Source organism: Hyperolius riggenbachi, chromosome 10, assembly GCF_040937935.1.
Source record: "Hyperolius riggenbachi isolate aHypRig1 chromosome 10, aHypRig1.pri, whole genome shotgun sequence".
NCBI lineage: Eukaryota > Metazoa > Chordata > Amphibia > Anura > Hyperoliidae > Hyperolius > Hyperolius riggenbachi.
This window is the reverse complement of record NC_090655.1, coordinates 38,890,489-38,908,743: the sequence shown is the minus strand read 5'-3', so window position 1 is coordinate 38,908,743 and position 18,255 is coordinate 38,890,489. Positions and strand designations below refer to the sequence as shown.

General features: G+C 44.2%; 1 long non-coding RNA gene across 1 annotated transcript in view; it reads right to left on the bottom strand.

The window, feature by feature from the left end:
• Nucleotides 1-18,046, bottom strand: part of LOC137535032 (uncharacterized) — a 45,788-nt gene extending 27,742 nt beyond the window's left edge. The window contains exon 1 of the long non-coding RNA XR_011024393.1: nucleotides 17,978-18,046. This is a non-coding gene — a long non-coding RNA (uncharacterized lncRNA). The remainder of the gene's footprint in view (nucleotides 1-17,977) is intronic.
• Between the last annotated feature and the right edge of the window lie 209 nt (nucleotides 18,047-18,255).

The window sequence follows — 18,255 nt, the reverse complement described above, 5'->3', positions numbered from 1 at the left end:
TTCAGTCAAAACTTTATACTTTATCTTTAAATAGAGTTGGGAAAGGGTTACACACTACTGCTGGGACAGGTTTGCATTGGAAGGGATTACAGCAAACGTATGACAGCTGTGTGAATCGCGGGGGGGATTGGAACAGTTACCCGCTACTTGCTGGCATGGTAATAGCACAGGTGCAGAGCTCCTTGTCTCTTTCTACCTAATCACATCCTGCTAAAGGGGGCCATACACTAGGCGACCAACCAACCAATCGACCATCCAATTCGATTTTTATAATGAAATTGGATGAAAATTGGTGCTGCCAAGTGCATACCTGACCGACAAAGCGACCAATTTCGGGACAGAAATAGTCGATCGCGCATGTTGGAAAATTTCGGGCTGAGGTTGGTTGGTCGGGTGCGCGGCGGTACGGCGGCCGATTTGCGAACGAGCGACGAGATGATGAAACCCTCGCCGCAATGTACAAATGTATGCAGTGTGTAGTGCATTTATACATTACCTGTCCGGTGTCGGCCTCCACATGGTTTTCGTCCATCTCTCCGGGTTCTGCATACACACCGGCGGCGCTCTTATGTCACGAAGGCGCATAGCGGCTGACATCAGACGCTATGCGTCACTAGCCTGTATGCGGCTTACCCGGCGAGATGGACGGATGGACTCGGCCACCTGCTACAGGACAGGTAATATATAAATGCACTACACAACATACATTTATACATTTTGGGGGCAGCGGCGGGGCGGACGCGGCAGCTCAGCCGATTCCCTGATGATTTCATGCTGAATCGGTCTGTAGTGTATGGGCAGATTCGATTAGAGACAAATTTATCTCTAATCAGATTCGATTAGAGATAAATGTGTCTCTTGGTGGAATCTGCCCATACTCGTTCTAATGTATGGGCTCCTTTAGACCTGTATGTGAAGTGGAAATTATAGACAATCATAGGTTGTCCACTAATGCTATGCAAATAAAATGGATGTGAGAGATCTTTGTAGAATACAAATGATTATTCTTGTTGGCGTGATAATAACTACGGGACTCCACCAACCCCTTGCACATTGTAGGTCATATTCAATAAGCTCAGTGCTCATCCAGACTTTTCAGAATACTCATAAGGATGGAGACACCCAAGTGTAAAAATATTTATAAACTTCTAGTAGTTAAAGTAAGAACGAGAGGTGACCTCTTATCTCTCCTGCCGACAAAAATGCCAGTAGTACTGGAATGCGTTTCACGGGGACTGGCCTGCTTCCTCAGGTCAATACTTGGTGCCCTTCAGCAAGGTGAATAGGATATGGGCGCCTCTGATAGTTTTGGAGGGAATCGTTTGTTTGTTTGTTTGTTTTTTCTCTTAAAAACTACAAATCCAGAAGAGTGACCATCCAGCTTCCCCTTCCCTTTTTTACCCCCCCAAAGTATCATATTTCTTGTTCTCACTTGACTTATTTTATCATGTTTATACATTACATGTAAGCAATATTTGTACAGATCTCCCACTTTTTTCGGGGTTATTATGGCTTGTATTATCTTTCTCTGTCATTAGCAGGTATATGAGAGTACCGGTCGTTACCTGCAGGGCAATACCCATGTAACCAGTCCCCTCTGCCCAGCACACAGCTCTTTCCATTTCCTCATATGTTTTTTTTGTTCTTATTTTTATTATTCTATCACCATATTGTGAGGCAATGTATCAACTTTACATTTGTACAAGTTTGGGTTGTCTTTTATTGTTCTGATATGTCTAACAGCTCAATGTTTCTATTATTGGATCTAGTTTTATGTATTTCGATATGCCTGATGATACTCATTCCCTGTTTACGCTAAACTTAATAAAAAAAACTATTGAAAGTAATAATTAAAGCACTTTTGAAGTGAGAGGGATAGGCAGGCTGCCATATTTTATTTTATTTTCCTTGCTGTTCTGCTGATCCTCTGCCTCCAAAACTCTTAGCCATAGACCCTGAATAAGCAAGCAGTCGAGATGGTCTGACTGAAGCCTTAAAACATTCCCACAACCCCCCCCCCCCCCCCCCCTCGCCCGTCACTAGCACATCCCACCACACACACACACATGCGCCCCCTGTGGTCAGTATTTTTCTGGATATTAGACACACTTTTTCTTTCCCAAAGCTGGGGGGGGGGGGGGGGGTATTTTATATTCAGAAGATACTGCAGACGTGGATGCTGAGTGCACAGAGAGGCATTTACCCATCCTGCCACCATTCTCCTCCCCCCTCACTCCAGCCACAGTGAGGCAGATTGTGATTTAACAAACAGATACTTAGGAAGAAGGGTCTTCTAGAGCAGCAGTCCTCAAACTACGGCTCATGGGCCACATGCGGCCCACTTAGGCTTTTTCAACGGCCCCCACACACAAAATGTATTACTTATCGATGCGGTCCGCTGCACCTTTAAATATCAGCGGCCCGCATATAGAATAGCAGTGCTGGCACCACCAATCCGCATAGAAGCCAGGGAGCAGTCATTTGCTGGCTACCAATCTAATTACGCATCAGGTGACGTTGCTGTCCAATTGGACGGTTGTCACCTGGGTATGCTTCACTGTCTGGTGCACAAAGACAATCTTTGGGCATTGCGTGACTGAATGGCCACTGCTGGGAGTTCTCCTCCAGACATGATTTGTTTTTGGGGGGCAGGGAATCAATACCTAGATTCAATTTAATTTTTTTAACATCATTTTATGTATGCTCCGCCCCCCAGCAATCTGAAGTATGTTGAGCCGGCCCTTGACCAAAAAAGGTTGGGGACCCCTGTTCTAGAGGCTTCCTGCGTCCTCCTTCAAACCACTTCTGCTGCCCTGGACCCTATTGAAGTTTGCATCCGTGCTCTCCGCTGTGCACGAGGGCAGCCATGCTGCACCGACACGAGTCGCCCAAACATAGTATAGATGCGCTCGTACATAGTGAGGAGCGGGGTCACAATAACATATCTGACAAGCTCTTGTTGGATATGCTCTGGGGGTCTGTGCTCAGCAATGGTGGGGATGAGGAAGATATGGGAAGCCTTTGGAATATCCAGAGGCTTCCCTCTTTGTAGGTAACTAAGTATGTGTGTTTTGTGCCACAAACCACCTGGGGTACACTTAAAGTAGAAGGATTAGCCATACTATGCCAGGGAAAAAAACACATATATAAGTAGATAAATACTTGATCTGCTTGCATAACACATGTATTGTGCTGCCCACATTTTGATTTCAGTGAATTTTATATAGTAAATTAAGATAATTCTGTTCCTGGTGGCAACCATGTGCTTTGCCCACAGTTTAAGGCTAAATCCTGATGACATTTCTGCCCTTAACTTTTTTTCTTTTCTCCTCAAATCGCTGAGTCACCTCAGCCTTGCTGGTAAACACAAGTGAGCAGAGTATCATGTTTCAGCTACACAGGTAGGCAGGGAAATAAATGGAAAAAGAGGGATATATTATAGATAAAAAGAAACCCCAGCATGCAACAGTTTGGCACGGACTATTAAAGGGCCAGTGCTCCTAAAGTACATGATAACTCCAAACCATAACAGCAGAACAAGTTTTGCAAGTTTTGAATGCAGGATTAGCATCTTTATCACTTAATACACTCAGACCAGTTGCTGTTGAAATTTGATTTTGATGGTGACAATCCCGTTTTTTAGTGTAACACCTCTTTTGAGGAAAGAAACAAACAATATGTACTAAGATTTGCCGCTGGAAAACACAGTAGCACAGGTTCCCTGTAAGGATGGAAAGATAAGAAGTAAAATTGCAACACAAGATGGGTGTTGCAACAGGACAACGACCCAAAGCATAGAAGTAAATCAACAACAGAATGGCTTAAACAGAAGAAAATACGCCTTCTGGAGTGGCCCAGTCAGAGTCCTGACCTCATCCAGATTGAGATGCTTTGGCATGACCTCAAGAAAGCGATTTATACCAGACATCCCCAGAATAATGCTGAATTTGAAACAGTTCTGTAAAGTGGAATGGTCAAAAATTACTCTTGACCGTTGTGCACGTCTGATCTGCAGCTACAGGAAACGTTTGGTTGTTGCTGCCAAAGGAGATTCAACCAGTTATTAAATTCAAGGGTTCACATACTTTTTCTAGCTGCACTGTGAATGTTTACATGGTCTGTTCAATAAAAACATGGAAACATTTCATTATTCGTGTGGTGTAAAGGTGTGTACACACGCACTACAAAAGGCAACGACGGGTCCGCCGGACCCTCCCGCTGTGCAGTCTTTTAGCTGACAGTAGCGCATGTCGGTGGACTGATAAGGCTGTTTCTGAACCTTATCAGTCCACCGACAGCATGTACACATGCACTACTGTCGGATAAAAGACCTCTCAGTGGGAAGGTTCCGGCGGACCCGTCGTTGCCTTTTGTAGTGCGTGTGTACGCACCTTTAGTTTAAACAGACTGTGATTGTCTATTGTTGTGACTAGATGAAGATCAGGTCACATTTTAAGACCAATTTGTGCAGAAATCCATATAATGCCAAAGGGTTCACATACTTTTTACTGTTGCTGTATGCTATTTAAATATTGTTTAAAAAGCTATGAGCCATAGGTGGTCGGGATTGGATTGGGGTTTTGCCATCTGTAACTCTTCCCAAGATGTCAGATAACAGGAGGATGCAAGTGACACCTTTATTATCGCTGCATCTCCTAGCAGGAAATGCTGATTCTTGTGGGAAAAAAATCATATTCGCGTTTATTTTTAAATTGCCATAGCATTTCTTAAATATATCGGTGTAGCAACATCGGGGGCTGTTTTCAATACGTTTATTCTCTGCTGTGGTGGCGACAATCTCTTTTCACTCAGAAAAGAGATAAAACATTTCATTTGACCAGGAATTTTTGCCAAAGTGGGTCTGGTGGTGACCAGACCACTTGATACATGCTTGTGGCCCACCAGAGCTCCCCAGTCTACTGTATGAGAACCACTGCTCTAAGCGGGTATATACCGTATTTTTTGGACTATAAGACACTCCGGACCATAAGACGCACCTAGGTTTAGAGGACAAAAACCAGGGGAAAAATATATACTTAAAGAGACTCCGTAACAAAAATTGCATCCTGTTTATTATCATCCTACAAGTTCCAAAAGCTATTCTAATGTGTTCTGGCTTACTGCAGCACTTTCTACTATCACAGTCTCTGTAATAAATCAATGTATCTTTCCCCTGTCAGACTTGTCAGCCTGTGTCTGGAAGGCTGCCAAGTTCTTCAGTGTTGTGGTTCTGCTATGAACTCCCCCTTCCAGGCCTCTCTATGCACACTGCCTGTGTATTATTTAGATTAGGGCAGATTCTCTCTTCTCTCTTATCTTTTACAAGCTGGATAAATCGTCCTCTGAGCTGGCTGGGCTTTCACATACTGAGGAATTACAGACAAAGGCAAAGCTGTTTGCAGGAAGAAACGAGCAGCCTGAAACTTCAGTGCATGAGAACTGCAGGGGGAAAGAAACACACAAATGATCTCTTGAGATTCAAAAGGAAGGGTGTATACAGCCTGCTTGTGTATGGATGTATTTTCTATGTGTGGACATACTGTACATCAACCTACTTCCTGTTTTGGTTGCCATTTTGTTTGTTTATAAACAAACTTTTTAAAACTGTTTTTAACCACTTTTAATGTGGCGAGGAGCGGCGAAATTGTGTCAGAGGGTAATAGGAGATGTCCTGGTACTGGTATGTTTACTTTTGTGCGATTTTAACAAGGACACAGGACAGTTGGAACTGTGTCTCATGCTCCCTGTCACCTCCTTTCAACCAAAAAGATAATGAAATCAAACATTTGTCTGTTCTTTTAAAACAGGGTGGGTAAGAAATTATATTACCTATCTATTTTAATTAACATAACTAATGTAACTTAATGACAGTATGTTTGTTTAGGCTGGAGTTCCTCTTTAACCTGGTGCATCCATGGTGAAGGGGCATCTTATGGATTATGCCCCCTTTGTACCTCGTGTCACCCTTGTGTCCTCCTCTGTCCCGCTTGTTTCCCCCATGTGTCTGCCTCTGTCTTCCTTGTGTCCTCCTCTATGCCCCTTTTGTGTCCCCCTGTGTCCTCCGTTTGTCCCCCTGTGTCCTCCTCGGCATGGGCACAGTACAGGGAGTCCCCGACATTGCAGCGGGTTGGAGGTTGGTATTGGCAGCGTTCACAAGTCAGGAACTCCCTGCATTTGGACTATAAGACGCAGTGACTTTTTTTACCCACTTTTGGGGGAGAAAAAGTGAGTCTTATAGTCCAAAAAATACAGTAGGCTGATTTTACAGTGCAAATAACACAGACATCTTGATTAAGGTTGGTGTTTGCATTGGGCTTCACTGAGAACTTCAACCAAAATATGGCTGTTCAAATTCAGGCCTTGATGACCCAAAAATGGCAATTTTCATTGGGCAATTGGTATCTTTTGGTGCCATTCCCATAATGTCCAGAAGCCCAGGCGAACTACTGCATGGTGACTGGGATGTTCCAATCACAGAGGGAATCCTCTCCTACATCTTGATTGTGGCAGGCAGCCAGGCCCGGATTTACCTCACAGGAGCCTATAGGCACAGATGTCCCGGCAACTTTACTCACCATGAACCTACAAAACCCCCGCCAAACTGCACCACAAGTGTGATGGCTGTTGAAGTTGTCACTTCTCCCTTACTTCTCTTTCCCATCATAGGTAGCTACAGGTACTCACCGCTGCCTCTAAGCTCCAAGGCGGCGTTAAATACTATTCCCCCTCCGAGTTGGTGCAGCCGCCAAAGCCCCGAATTACCACTACTCGCCCCCTGCAGCACAGTAATTGCTGCTGTGGGGCACCCAGTTTCGACGCTCGGCTCTCAGAGCTCTCTCAGCTGATCCAACCTAAATCATGTGATTCAGGGGGGAAATCTAGGTGGCGGCAAACAGGGCCGGGCCGAGGCATAGGCTGGAGAGGCTCCAGCCTCAGGGCGCAGTGTAGGAGGGGGCGCAGAATTCATTCAGCTGTCATTCCTAATTGTGTTTGAAGCAGAAAGAAATAAGAAAAGGAGATACATGGCAGTGACTGCAAGCCAGATAACTAGATATTAAGGTGTTGGGGAGGTTGTGGGCCCTGTGGCGCCTCTTAGTCTAATAGCAATCAGTGTTTGATGGCTCGGGTGGCAGGGATGGAGGGGCGCACTTTGGCGTCTCAGCCTTGGGTGCTGGAGGACCTTGTCCCGGCTCTGGCGGCAAAGACAATGGCCTCAATTCACTAAGCTTATCTCTGGTCTTTAATAATGTTTCTAGAGTTATAACTATGGTGATAAGGCATGTAGTAAACTTAACTCTTCTGTTTAACTACTTGAAGACCGCCCCACGCCAACGGGCGTGGCCACGGCGGCAGCCCCAGGACCGCCTGACGCCAATTGGCGTCAAGTCCTGGGGCTGCAGTTTGCAGGAGATTACGCGCAGGCTGTGTGCGCATCTCCTGCTCGGGGGAGGAGCTCCGCCCCGACTTCAGTCTCTGAGTGGTGATGGGCGCTCGGGAGACTTGGATGGCGAAACCGCTGTCTAATTGCATAGTACAGCGCTGCAATCAGCAGCAGCGCTGTACTGGGGACAGCCGTGTGACACGGCTGTCCCCTTGGGACATTAGAGAGTTATCGTCTCTCATAGGCAGAAGCCTATGACAGCCAATCGCCTGATTGGCTGGCTGGGGAGAGGGAGGAGTTTTTCAAAATAATAATTATTAAATAAATTGTAAAAAAGACAAAAAAAACGAACATAAATATTTGTAAAAAAAAATAAACATGAGGGGGCGATCAGACCCCACCAACAGAGAGCTCTGTTGGTGGGGGGAAAAGGGGGGTGGGGGAATTACTCGTGTGCTGTGTTGCACGGCCCTGCAGCTGGGCCTTAAAGGTGCCGTGGCCAATTACTCAAAAAACAGCCTGGTCTTTAGTGGGGTTTAGCACTGTCGTCCTCAAGTGGTTAAGTTAAGGAGAGATCTCTAAAGTTAACATTTCAATCCTTAAAATAACTACAGAATTCTAAAGTTAAAGACAGTCTGTTAATTAACTGCATGTGAAAATAACTACAGAGGAGGTAACTTAAAGAGACACTGAAGCGAAAAAAAAATGATGATATTATGATTTGTATGTGTAGTACAGCTAAGAAATAAACCATTAAGATCAGATACATCAGTGTAATTGTTTTCAGTACAGGAAGAGTTGAGAAACTCCAGTTGTTATCTCTATGCAAACAAGCCATTAAGCTCTCCGACTAACTTAGTGGTGGAGATGGCTGTTATCTGACTTTTATTATCTCAACTGTAAGTGAACTGTTTACTTTTCCTCTGCTAGAGGAGAGGTCATTAGTTCACAGACTGCTCTGAAAGACTAATTTTGAATGCTGAGTGTTGTGTAATCTGCACATATTAGAGAATGATGCAATGTTAGAAAAAACACTATATACCTGAAAATAAAAGTATGAGAATATTTTCTTTGCTGCTAATCTTCTAGTAATTATTCATAGTACACAACCAATTCACTATATCATATTTTTTTTTTCGCTTCAGTGTCTCTTTAAGGTCTGAAGTGATAAGATAACTCTCTCACTGTGAAAATGTATCTCTACACCTTAAGGCGCGTACACACGTGCTACTGTCAGCAGAACGTCCGCCCAATGGGAGGGTCTGATGGACCCGTCGTTTGCTATAGTATGGCGTGTGTACGCGCCTTTAATAAGGCAAGATCTATGTGTGGTGGTAAGTTTCCTCTTGCCTTATTATCTCCAGCATGATTTTAGTGAATTGAGGCCATTGATATGCAAAGCAGGTGCAGCGGAAGCCAACGACATCATTCCCTCCTCTTCTCTTCTGGACTGTACATCTCCTATCACTGCATGGCAGCGTCTACCCAGTGCTGCTTCTAGGCCTAAAACTCATCCAAAAGTCCTTCCTTTACTAACTTTGCAATAAAAGTAAATAAACTCGAAAGAGAAAACACAAATATTCAGCTTAAACAGTAATTTGTAAAGATCAACAGTGTTCATTTTTCATGGGCTCATACATAAATTCAACAATTAAAATGGTAAATGTCAAGTTTTCTTATAAGGTCACTTTTTATTATTTGCTTCCATTCATTCCTTTTTTTCCACCTCCCAGTTTATGTAAGTGTTCATGGTACCATTTAGAAGAAAGAGTGCTCCTGGCATGTGAATAATGTTATAGAATGATTCAGCCATGCCCTTTACCAGGGAAACTTGATTTAAGTTGCAGTCTAGATGAAATTATTGCTAAAGCTTGCTGTTTTAGCATATTAAAAGGTCAGATTTAAATAAGCTCCGGTGGCACCAGCGATCCTTCCCCTGGTACGGGAGAAATCAAGGGCTTGCTCGGCTGGGATCATTTACATTCATTTTCACAAACTATGTCCTTGTTTATGTAAAGCTTTGACTTGTGGCTGTTTAAAAAAAAAACCTGCAGGGCCCTCATGCAAAATTGAATAGGAGCCCTTCTTAATTCATACAAAATCATGAGGGTCTTGTCGGGTCCCTAGGCTGCTAATTACATACTATACTAAAAAAAGACAGTGATATGCTCCACAGATCCCAGCGTAAATAAATATTAATAAAATGTGAAATTCTATCTCTTTTTTTCTTCCCTTAAAGAGGAACTCCAGTGAAAATAATGTAATAAAAAAGTGCTTCATTTTTACAATAATTATGTATAAATGATTTAGTCAGTGTTTGCCCATTGTAAAATCTTTTAAATCCCTGATTTATATTCTGACATTTATCACATGGTGACATTTTTGCTGTTGGCAGATGATGTAGCTGCTGCATGGTTTTGTTGGCAGTTGGAAACAGCTGTAAACGGCTATTTCCCACAATGCAGCAAGGTTCACAGACAGGAAACGGACAAGAGTACGTACTCATAATTTCTTTGTGGGAGGGGTTTCACCACAATATCAGCCATACAGAGCCCCCTGATGATCTGATTGTGAAAAGGAATAGATTTCTCATGTAGAAGGGGGTATCAGCTACTGATTGGGCTAATATTTATCGGGTACCCAAAGTTCTTCTTTTGCGCCCAATAGTTGATATTTTGCATTAGCGCCTGTAGGGCACCCAAATAGTCCATTAGTCCCAGGTGCCCAAATTTCCATATTCCATAGCTGAGATGTGCTTGGGATGCAATGGTCACCAACAGCCGCTGGGAAGCTGATGGCCTGCCTTCAAAGGAAGGTTAACAGTACTTGGAACAAGAAAATGTATGCGTGCTCAAACAACAAGTTTAGCCCTAACAAATCTGGCTTTGCAAATCTGGCATAATTGGCTTATCATGAGGAATAGCTCATGGAAAAAAATATGTATTTGCTTTCGCGTGCCAAACTATGCAGGGTCAAAAAACAATACCGTAAAGCGGTTGCCCTGCGGGAATTAGTTCTAAGGTTAACAGTACAATAGAGGGGGAAGAGGCCCCCCCATGTGATAATAAAATGTCTGAAAAACAAAAGATGACACTATAATGCAAGATAATTATGAGGCGCTCAAAGCACCATTTGTTTTTTGGCTGACTCTGTATATTGGCTTGAAGAATTTGACGTTTGTTCCCCACACAATGTATCGCCCCAGTCAGAGCCAGACCTGCCAATCATGCAAAGGGGACAATTGCCCCTGGGCTCCGACTGCTGAAATTTACCTTTTGGCTATAGCAAGCATAGATGCCTTATGTAAATAAATGTCCCCAGTACCTGTGAGTGAGGGTGGGGGAGATGAAGTTGCTAGAGTCCTTGAATCCGAAAAAACATTTTTCGAGGTGGATCCGAGGTGAACTTTTTCTCATTGCATAATTGTGTTCCTTTCCTATTGTTTATAGGGCATTCCTCAAGCCAAATACTTTTTTGTTTTTGTTTTAATACTCTAATTCCCTATAAACTAAATAAACCACGCCTACAGGTTTTCAGAGAGCCTTGGCAGTAGCAAGGGCTCATGGGAGCTCAGTCTGGGCAGGAGGAGGGGGAGGTGTTACTAGCCATTGATTTCAGAGGCAGAGGGGAGGAGGGAGGAGAGGGGATTCGTTTTTTTCCACAGGCTGAGTGCTCAAGATACAGATAAGCCTGCCTCTGTGTAATGTTTACAAGCAACATGGCTGCCGTCATTGTATCACAGGAAGATATAATCATTTTCTATTAAAGCTGTTTGCAGCTATATTTGCTGTGTAAACCATCTAAACTTTATATAAGCTATATAGACAAGTTACTTGTTATAGTTAGTTTTTCATCTCGGATCCACTTTAAGAGTGGGTCCACACTAGACCCGGTTGCAGGACGGACACTGCAGTCCGGATCAGGGGAAGTACCCACCGTACTGCAAACTGATGAAAGTGCATCAGTTTTGCATCAGTTTCCGTTGAGGTTTTTCCCTGACAGAAAACGTCTCCATCATTAGGAAGGAGTAGGAGGATTTTTTTGGGCCAATCATAAAGCTCAGGCTATCCGTTTTAACATCCGTTTTTTGCCTGTGGAGCTGGAGATGCTTTTTCTCATTACTTTCACTACCCCTGCGTGTATCCGTGGTCCTGATCCGTTGCGTGAAAATGCAGCAGATCCGGACCTTCCGTTCAGGTTTTGAAAACGGATCCCCGCAAACGCGGACGGATCCCTTTTTTACTTGGGTGAGGCTGGCTGCTATTTTCAACATTAGTATCCGGGACTCCGTTTTTCATCAGGTTTGAAAAACACAGCCACGGATACGTTTCCGGACCTAGTGTGGACTGGCTCTAAGATGTAGTTCTAATGTACATTTAAAGCATTAGAAAAAAAGACATGTTACTACTCAGGTTTCCATAAAATGGAAGCAGCCCACAAACTACCTGTAGCTCACAGTGAGGCATTACATTGGCTTACTTCAAAGGCCAAAGTACCAAGTATATAGTTAATGGAACTTCAGACACTTATGCTGGGAATACACGGTTCGTTTTTGCCTTCGTTTAAACCTTCGTTTCGATTGTGCCTTTTGTCCTTTTCGATCCCGAAATAATCGGTCATACGGTTAATATCACCACCCACGGTTTCGTTTTTTTTTTCGATTCTGATGGTTTCGTTTTTCCAATGATCGAAGGCTGCAAAGAAACGAAACGAAAATCCCTTTTTACAGGGACGGACTAGCATAAACGAATATATAATCGATCTGAACAGCCATCAAGCCTACCAATGGCTCGATTAGATGGATAAAGAGAGATAATATCAAACATGTTCGATCACTAGTCGTTCGTTTTTGGGGTCTATTAATCGAAACTATAATGAGATTATGACTATTTTCACATACGTTTTCAACACTCGATTCGTTTACCGAACGAATCGAAGGTTTAAACGAAGGCAAAAACGAACCGTGTATTCCCAGCATTACACCAACATCCACTCAAGCTACTTCTGTTATTTCTCCTGTTATTACCAATGACTAGGACATTGTCACACCGTTATCAGAAAATCTCTGCTGCTCAGTCACACCTCCACTTTCTGCCAAGCTGTCCTCATAGAACGTCCTTGTCTCCTCATAATTAGTTATAGTCTCTAAAAAGAAGGTGTCTCCTTCAATAGGCTGTTGCTGTTCAAGGGGCCTAGAGGCGTGAGCCCAACTGCTAACCATCCCTCCAATAAAGGGGTCCATCGTTCACCTCAGGTATTTTTTGTTATGAGTGTGAAGATTGTGATGTCCAAACTTGTTATCTGACCCCTGTAAGATGGATGGGCCCCAAGCTGTGAGGGTCACCAGGGAAAGGCAAAGAAGGGTGTGATCATTGGAAGGTCCTATAAAGGTTTTGTGGGGGTGGGCATGATGTGTATTGATTTTCAGCTATGTTAGGGCTAGGTTGAGACTAATCTAAACATAGCACAGTAAATTTAAGCTGGGAATGCAGTTATTGGGTAGCTATGTAGACGGTACAATAAGTAACTTTGAAAATAGCACTCATTTTCTGTTTTGCACCTTTATGCTTTTACAGAAAGTTATATTTTAACTTAGATTATTCATAGTTTGCTTGTTGCCCTGAGGGAGCCATAAAAACAATGCAATGCTGTATGTGAGTGAACATTCCATAATAAGCTGTAGAAAATGCTTTATTATTCCCAGTTACCGAAGAGACAATAGAAGTTTTAAAATGCTGTACAAATGTAACCATGCTAATTAAGTCATAAATATTATCAAGGAAATGTATTATTTTACTGGCTTCCTTTATAGTATTTTGCAAAAGTGGAGTGATCATTTAAAGCAGGGGTCTCAAACTCAATTTACCTGGGGGCCGCAGGAGGCAAAGTCAGGATGAGGCTGGGCCGCATAAGGGATTTCACAAAAAAAGTCTATCAGCAGCTCCCTCCCCCCCCCCCCCCCCTGTCCCTTGCATTGATTTTTATTTCAAAATCAAATTCACACTGAAGCGAAAATTTTGCCTATTTTACCTTATAGTTCGCTTCAGTGCTCCCATTACAAGTAATCCGCCGTGTCCCCGCCGCAAAAATGAAGGCTGCAGAGTCCCAAAATCGCCCGGGGGGCAATCCGCCGGCATTTCCTGGAAGGGGCAGAGCTTTCAGCTTCAGCTCTGCCCCTCCTGACGTCAATCGCGGCGCATGGCCGCCTCTCCCCGCCTCTCTCTGTGAAGGAAGAGTGAGAGGGGCGGGTAGAGGCGGCGATGCGCCGCAATTGACGTCAAGAGGGGCAGAGCTGAAGCTGAAAGCTCTGCCCCTTCCAGGAAATGCCGGCGGATTGCCCCCCGGGCGATTTGGGGGCTCTGCAGCCCTCGTTTAGCGGCGGGGATGCGGCGGATTACTTGGGAGCACTGAAGCGAATTATAAGGAAGCTTTTGCCGGTGCAGGCCACAAAATATTGTATCGAGGGCCGCAAATGGCCCGCGGGCCGCGAGTTTGAGACCCCTGCTTTAAAGCAACCCTTTAGCAAACTCATTGATAGAAACAAAGAATATAATGTAAGAATGACACAATTAGAGTTGAACTTGTCCCGATATTCATTAGCTCTGTAGCTTTTAGCTGATGTAATAAAGTAAAGTGGAACTTAGAGTCACGCATCTTTATTGGCTGGTGAAGCTATCCATCATATTGAAGAACCAACAGGGAGACAGTAAGTTATTTAGTTAGTTAGTTACTAGTTAGTTAGTTAATTATTTAGTTAGTTAGCTAGCTAGCTAGTTACTGTAGTTAGTTAGGTGTCACTGTTAGTAACAGAAATATTTTGCATGTCATTCTCTAAAGCAGGGCTTTTCAACCTGTGGTACGCGTACCACCAGTGGTACTTTGCTGTTGGCCAGGTGGTACATTCCAAGTTTGTCTGCTACTTAATTGCCCACCTGCCACTTGTTCTGGTCCCGTCCTGCCTCCACAAAGTTTGGCTACCCCTCACTCGCTCCTCTGCCTCCCCACCAATGCCTCCTGCTATTCCCCTACCATATGCCCCCCTTTCTTAAAGTGTACCTGTAAGAAAAAAGTGCCCCGGGGAAGCCTCTTGATCCTAAAGAGGCTTCCCCCTTCCTCCTTAGTAGAGGGGATCCAGTGCTGGAACCCTTCGAAGATCTCCTTCTTGGTGTGAGTGTATGCGCGGTATCGGCTCTCCGCTCGGGCTCCTCTGGAAACAGCCGAGCCTGATCTGGTCAGATCTATTGTGCTGGCACACTGGTGGTACTTCACATTTTTCAGGTGATAAAAGTGGTACAATGAGTGAAAACATTGAAAAGCCCTGCTCTAAAGCATGTCTTACGAACAAATCCTTTTGAAATGGTAAATTTGGGGGCCCTGGGGCACTTCTTAGTCTAATAGCAATCAGTGTGTGACTGCTGGGGTGGGAAGGATGGAGGGGTGCCCTTTGGTGTCTCAGCCTTGGGTGCTGGAGGACCTTGTCCCGGCTCTGACTGTAGGCATGTGCCTAGCCTACAGGTGCCTGATGATGGAAAGATGACTCACTTCCCACCCCGCGTGCCTCTCTCCCTCCTTCCCTGTGCAGGGTCCTGAGCAGAGTGTAAATCAGAGATTACATGAATTGGTCTCAGCATTCCATTAACAAGATCTCCCATCAGTCAGGGGCACCTCTAGCTACTTAATTAGAGATGTAGTGAACGGTTCGCCGGCGAACGGTTCCAGGCGAACTTTGGGGGTTCGCGTTCGCCTGGACCAAACGAACTTTTGCGGAAGTTCGATTCGCCCCATAATGCAGTATGAGGATCAACTTTGACCCTCTGCATCACAGTCAGCAGGCACATTGTAGCCATTCAGGCTACACTAAGCCCTGGAGCCCCACCCCCCCCTTATATAAGGCAGGTTTGCCGGCCATTAGCCTCACTCGTGTGCCTGCTAGAGACAGACTAGGGACAGCTGCTGCAGACTTGTTCTCCTAGGGAAAGATTAGTTAGGCTCTTGGTCTTGGCTTGCTCCTGGCTGATTGTTATTGCTAAAATAGCACCCCTCAACAGCTCTTTTGAGAGATAATGTTTTCCAGATGTGTTTTTTTTGTGTGTGTTGCTCACTGACATTATACAGCCCTATCTGTTGCAGCTGGACCTTGGCAATTGTTATTACTGTGCCAGCCAGGCCCTGCCTAACTATCTATACTGGGACACCTACCTATGCCTACCTAACTACTGGGGCACCTACTTACCTATACGGGGACACCTACCTACCTACCTATACTAGGGGACCTACCTATGCCTACCTACCTATACTGGGTCTCCTACCTATGCCTAGCTAACTACTGGGACACCTACCTATGCCTACCTACCTATACTGGGTCTCCTACCTATGTCTAGCTAACTACTGGGACACCTACCTATGCCTACCTACCTATACTGGGTCTCCTACCTATGCCTAGCTAACTACTGGGACACCTACCTATGCCTATCTACCTATACCGGGTCTCCTACCTATGTCTAGCTAACTACTGGGACACCTACCTATGCCTACCTACCTATACTGGGACTCCTACCTATGCCTACCTACCTATACTGGGACTCCTACCTATGCCTAGCTAACTACTGGGACACCTACCTATGCCTACCTACATACAAGAAGATAATAAGGTTGTTGCTTCATTGTGGACAGACCAAATTTGATCAGCTGGACAGTCACTGTTGTTCTATCATTGAGCTACCACAGCCCGGCGACCATATGGGCTTGAAAACCGCCACGGCCTACACTCTCGCCACGGTGTGCACCAGTCCAGCATGGCCGTCACTAAGCAAACAGCTGTTTGTGGTGCGTTACACAGTGAGTTTGGTGTGTCAGTGTGAAGCAGTACTCTAATTACACTCCCTGATTGATGTATACACATGCAAGATGTTTGAAAGCACTTTAGGCCTGCAATTTAGTATTCAATGTCATTTCTGCCCTTAAAACGCTGCTTTGCGTCACATCCAGATTTTTCCCTGGGACTTTGGGCATGTATCCCATTCCGCCATGCCCCCCTCCAGGTGTTAGACCCCTTGAAACATGTTTTCCATCACATTTGTGGCCAGCATAGTTTTTTCTATTTTTCAAAGTTCGCATCCCCATTGAAGTCTATTGCGGTTCGCGAACTTTGCCGCGAACCGAACCTTCCGCGAAGGTTCGCGAACCGAAAATCGGAGGTTCGTGACATCTCTATACTTAATACTGAGGCTCCTCTAGCTACCTTATACTTGGGGACACCTTTAGCTACTTATGATGGGCAAGGGATGTAAGGGAGGAGTGACAGCTGTGCCAGCCAGCACACTTGTGGTGCAGTTTGGTTGGGGTCTGTAGGTTCATGAAGGGTGAAGTCTAAGTGCCTGGTCATCTGTGCCTATAGGCTCCTGTGAGGTATATCTGGGCCTGGCTGCAGGGACATTACTGATTGGGTGGTTGAAGAACATTCCGTATTACTCTAGTGAAACATAATTACTACAGCACACATGCTCTATCACAGTTGTGCTGTTTGGACTGTGTTTTTGCACTTTCTATCCTGTGAGTCTGATAATGGAACAATAAATATTGCCTATTCTCTCCACAGTGACTTCAGCTGATGAATCTGTTCTCTAGTTACATTGTCAAATCTGCTGAGATTCTCTATCGTGTCTGCGGCGGTTTCAGAAGCCGGGATGATTTCGTATGCGGGAAATCAGCATATGCGGTTCTGAAATCAAACTTAAAGAAGTCACCTTCGCGGCCGAGCGTGAAAGAGAAAAATTGTCTTGTTGTTCAACTAAATCCTGCTGAAAATGGAAATCGCATTTCGGCAGCGCCCGGAAAAGTCAACTTATGCAAGTCTTACACATCTCTTAAACATCAAATAGAAATAGAAATTCAAATGTACTGCTATTTTTTTTTTTTCGATGATAGGCTTGTAGGCTGTGTGCTTTTCTTGGTGGAAACATGGAGTATAACAAATTATGGAAAGTTATTGCAGCAAAGCGTTGTAATGTGTTCTGATGTAGCCGGCCACTCTTCTCTCAGCTTGAAGAAGACTCGGTATTTTGGCTTGCAGAACAGGCAGCATTGTGTATGATGAGTTTTCACACCTGGCTACAGAAAGTCTCTATCAGGTTAAATATATGAAAAACTCACCATAAATAGATATAAAAAATTGCATCTGTTTATTTTTGTCATTGGCATAATCTTGGCACTCTACAATTCAGGTAAACGGGGTAAGTGACAGAAGCCCGATGTTCTGATTTTGTTACAAAATTGTCATTAAATTTTCATAATATAGCATTATACAGACACGTGCAAATCAATTGCAAATCAAAACAAAGGAGGGTGGAACAAGTGTTTAGGAACAATTAATCACACGTGATCTCTAATTATACTCGCCAAAGGCTACACGTTTGTAATAAAGTTATATCGCTATATAAGACACAATCTTCAGAGCACAGCTCCAACCATATGCATATCCAAAAAGAAAATAAAGAAAAAAAGTAATGTCAAACTCCCCAAGGGTTTGTAAAAGACAAATACCAACATGCAGTGTTCCTTTAATGGACCTATATAAAGCTGCCAAGGGTCCCTTACCTGATCAATTTCTCAACGTTGTCCTCCAATGTGCTTGCCATCTGATCTTGGACCATGAAGGCAGTGACCCTGCTCTTTTCCTCCTCTAAGGAAACACATTTTGTCCTCCAAGCCCGTGCAATTGTCTGGGTAGCTGCAACAAAGATAAAATGAGCAACATTTTGAAGCTTAGTTAGTGGCTCAATCTTGTGGTGTACAAGAGCCAACCAGGGGTCTTTTTGAACAGTTTTACTAATGAATGAATCAGCCTATATATACCAGACAAGAATCTAGAGAGC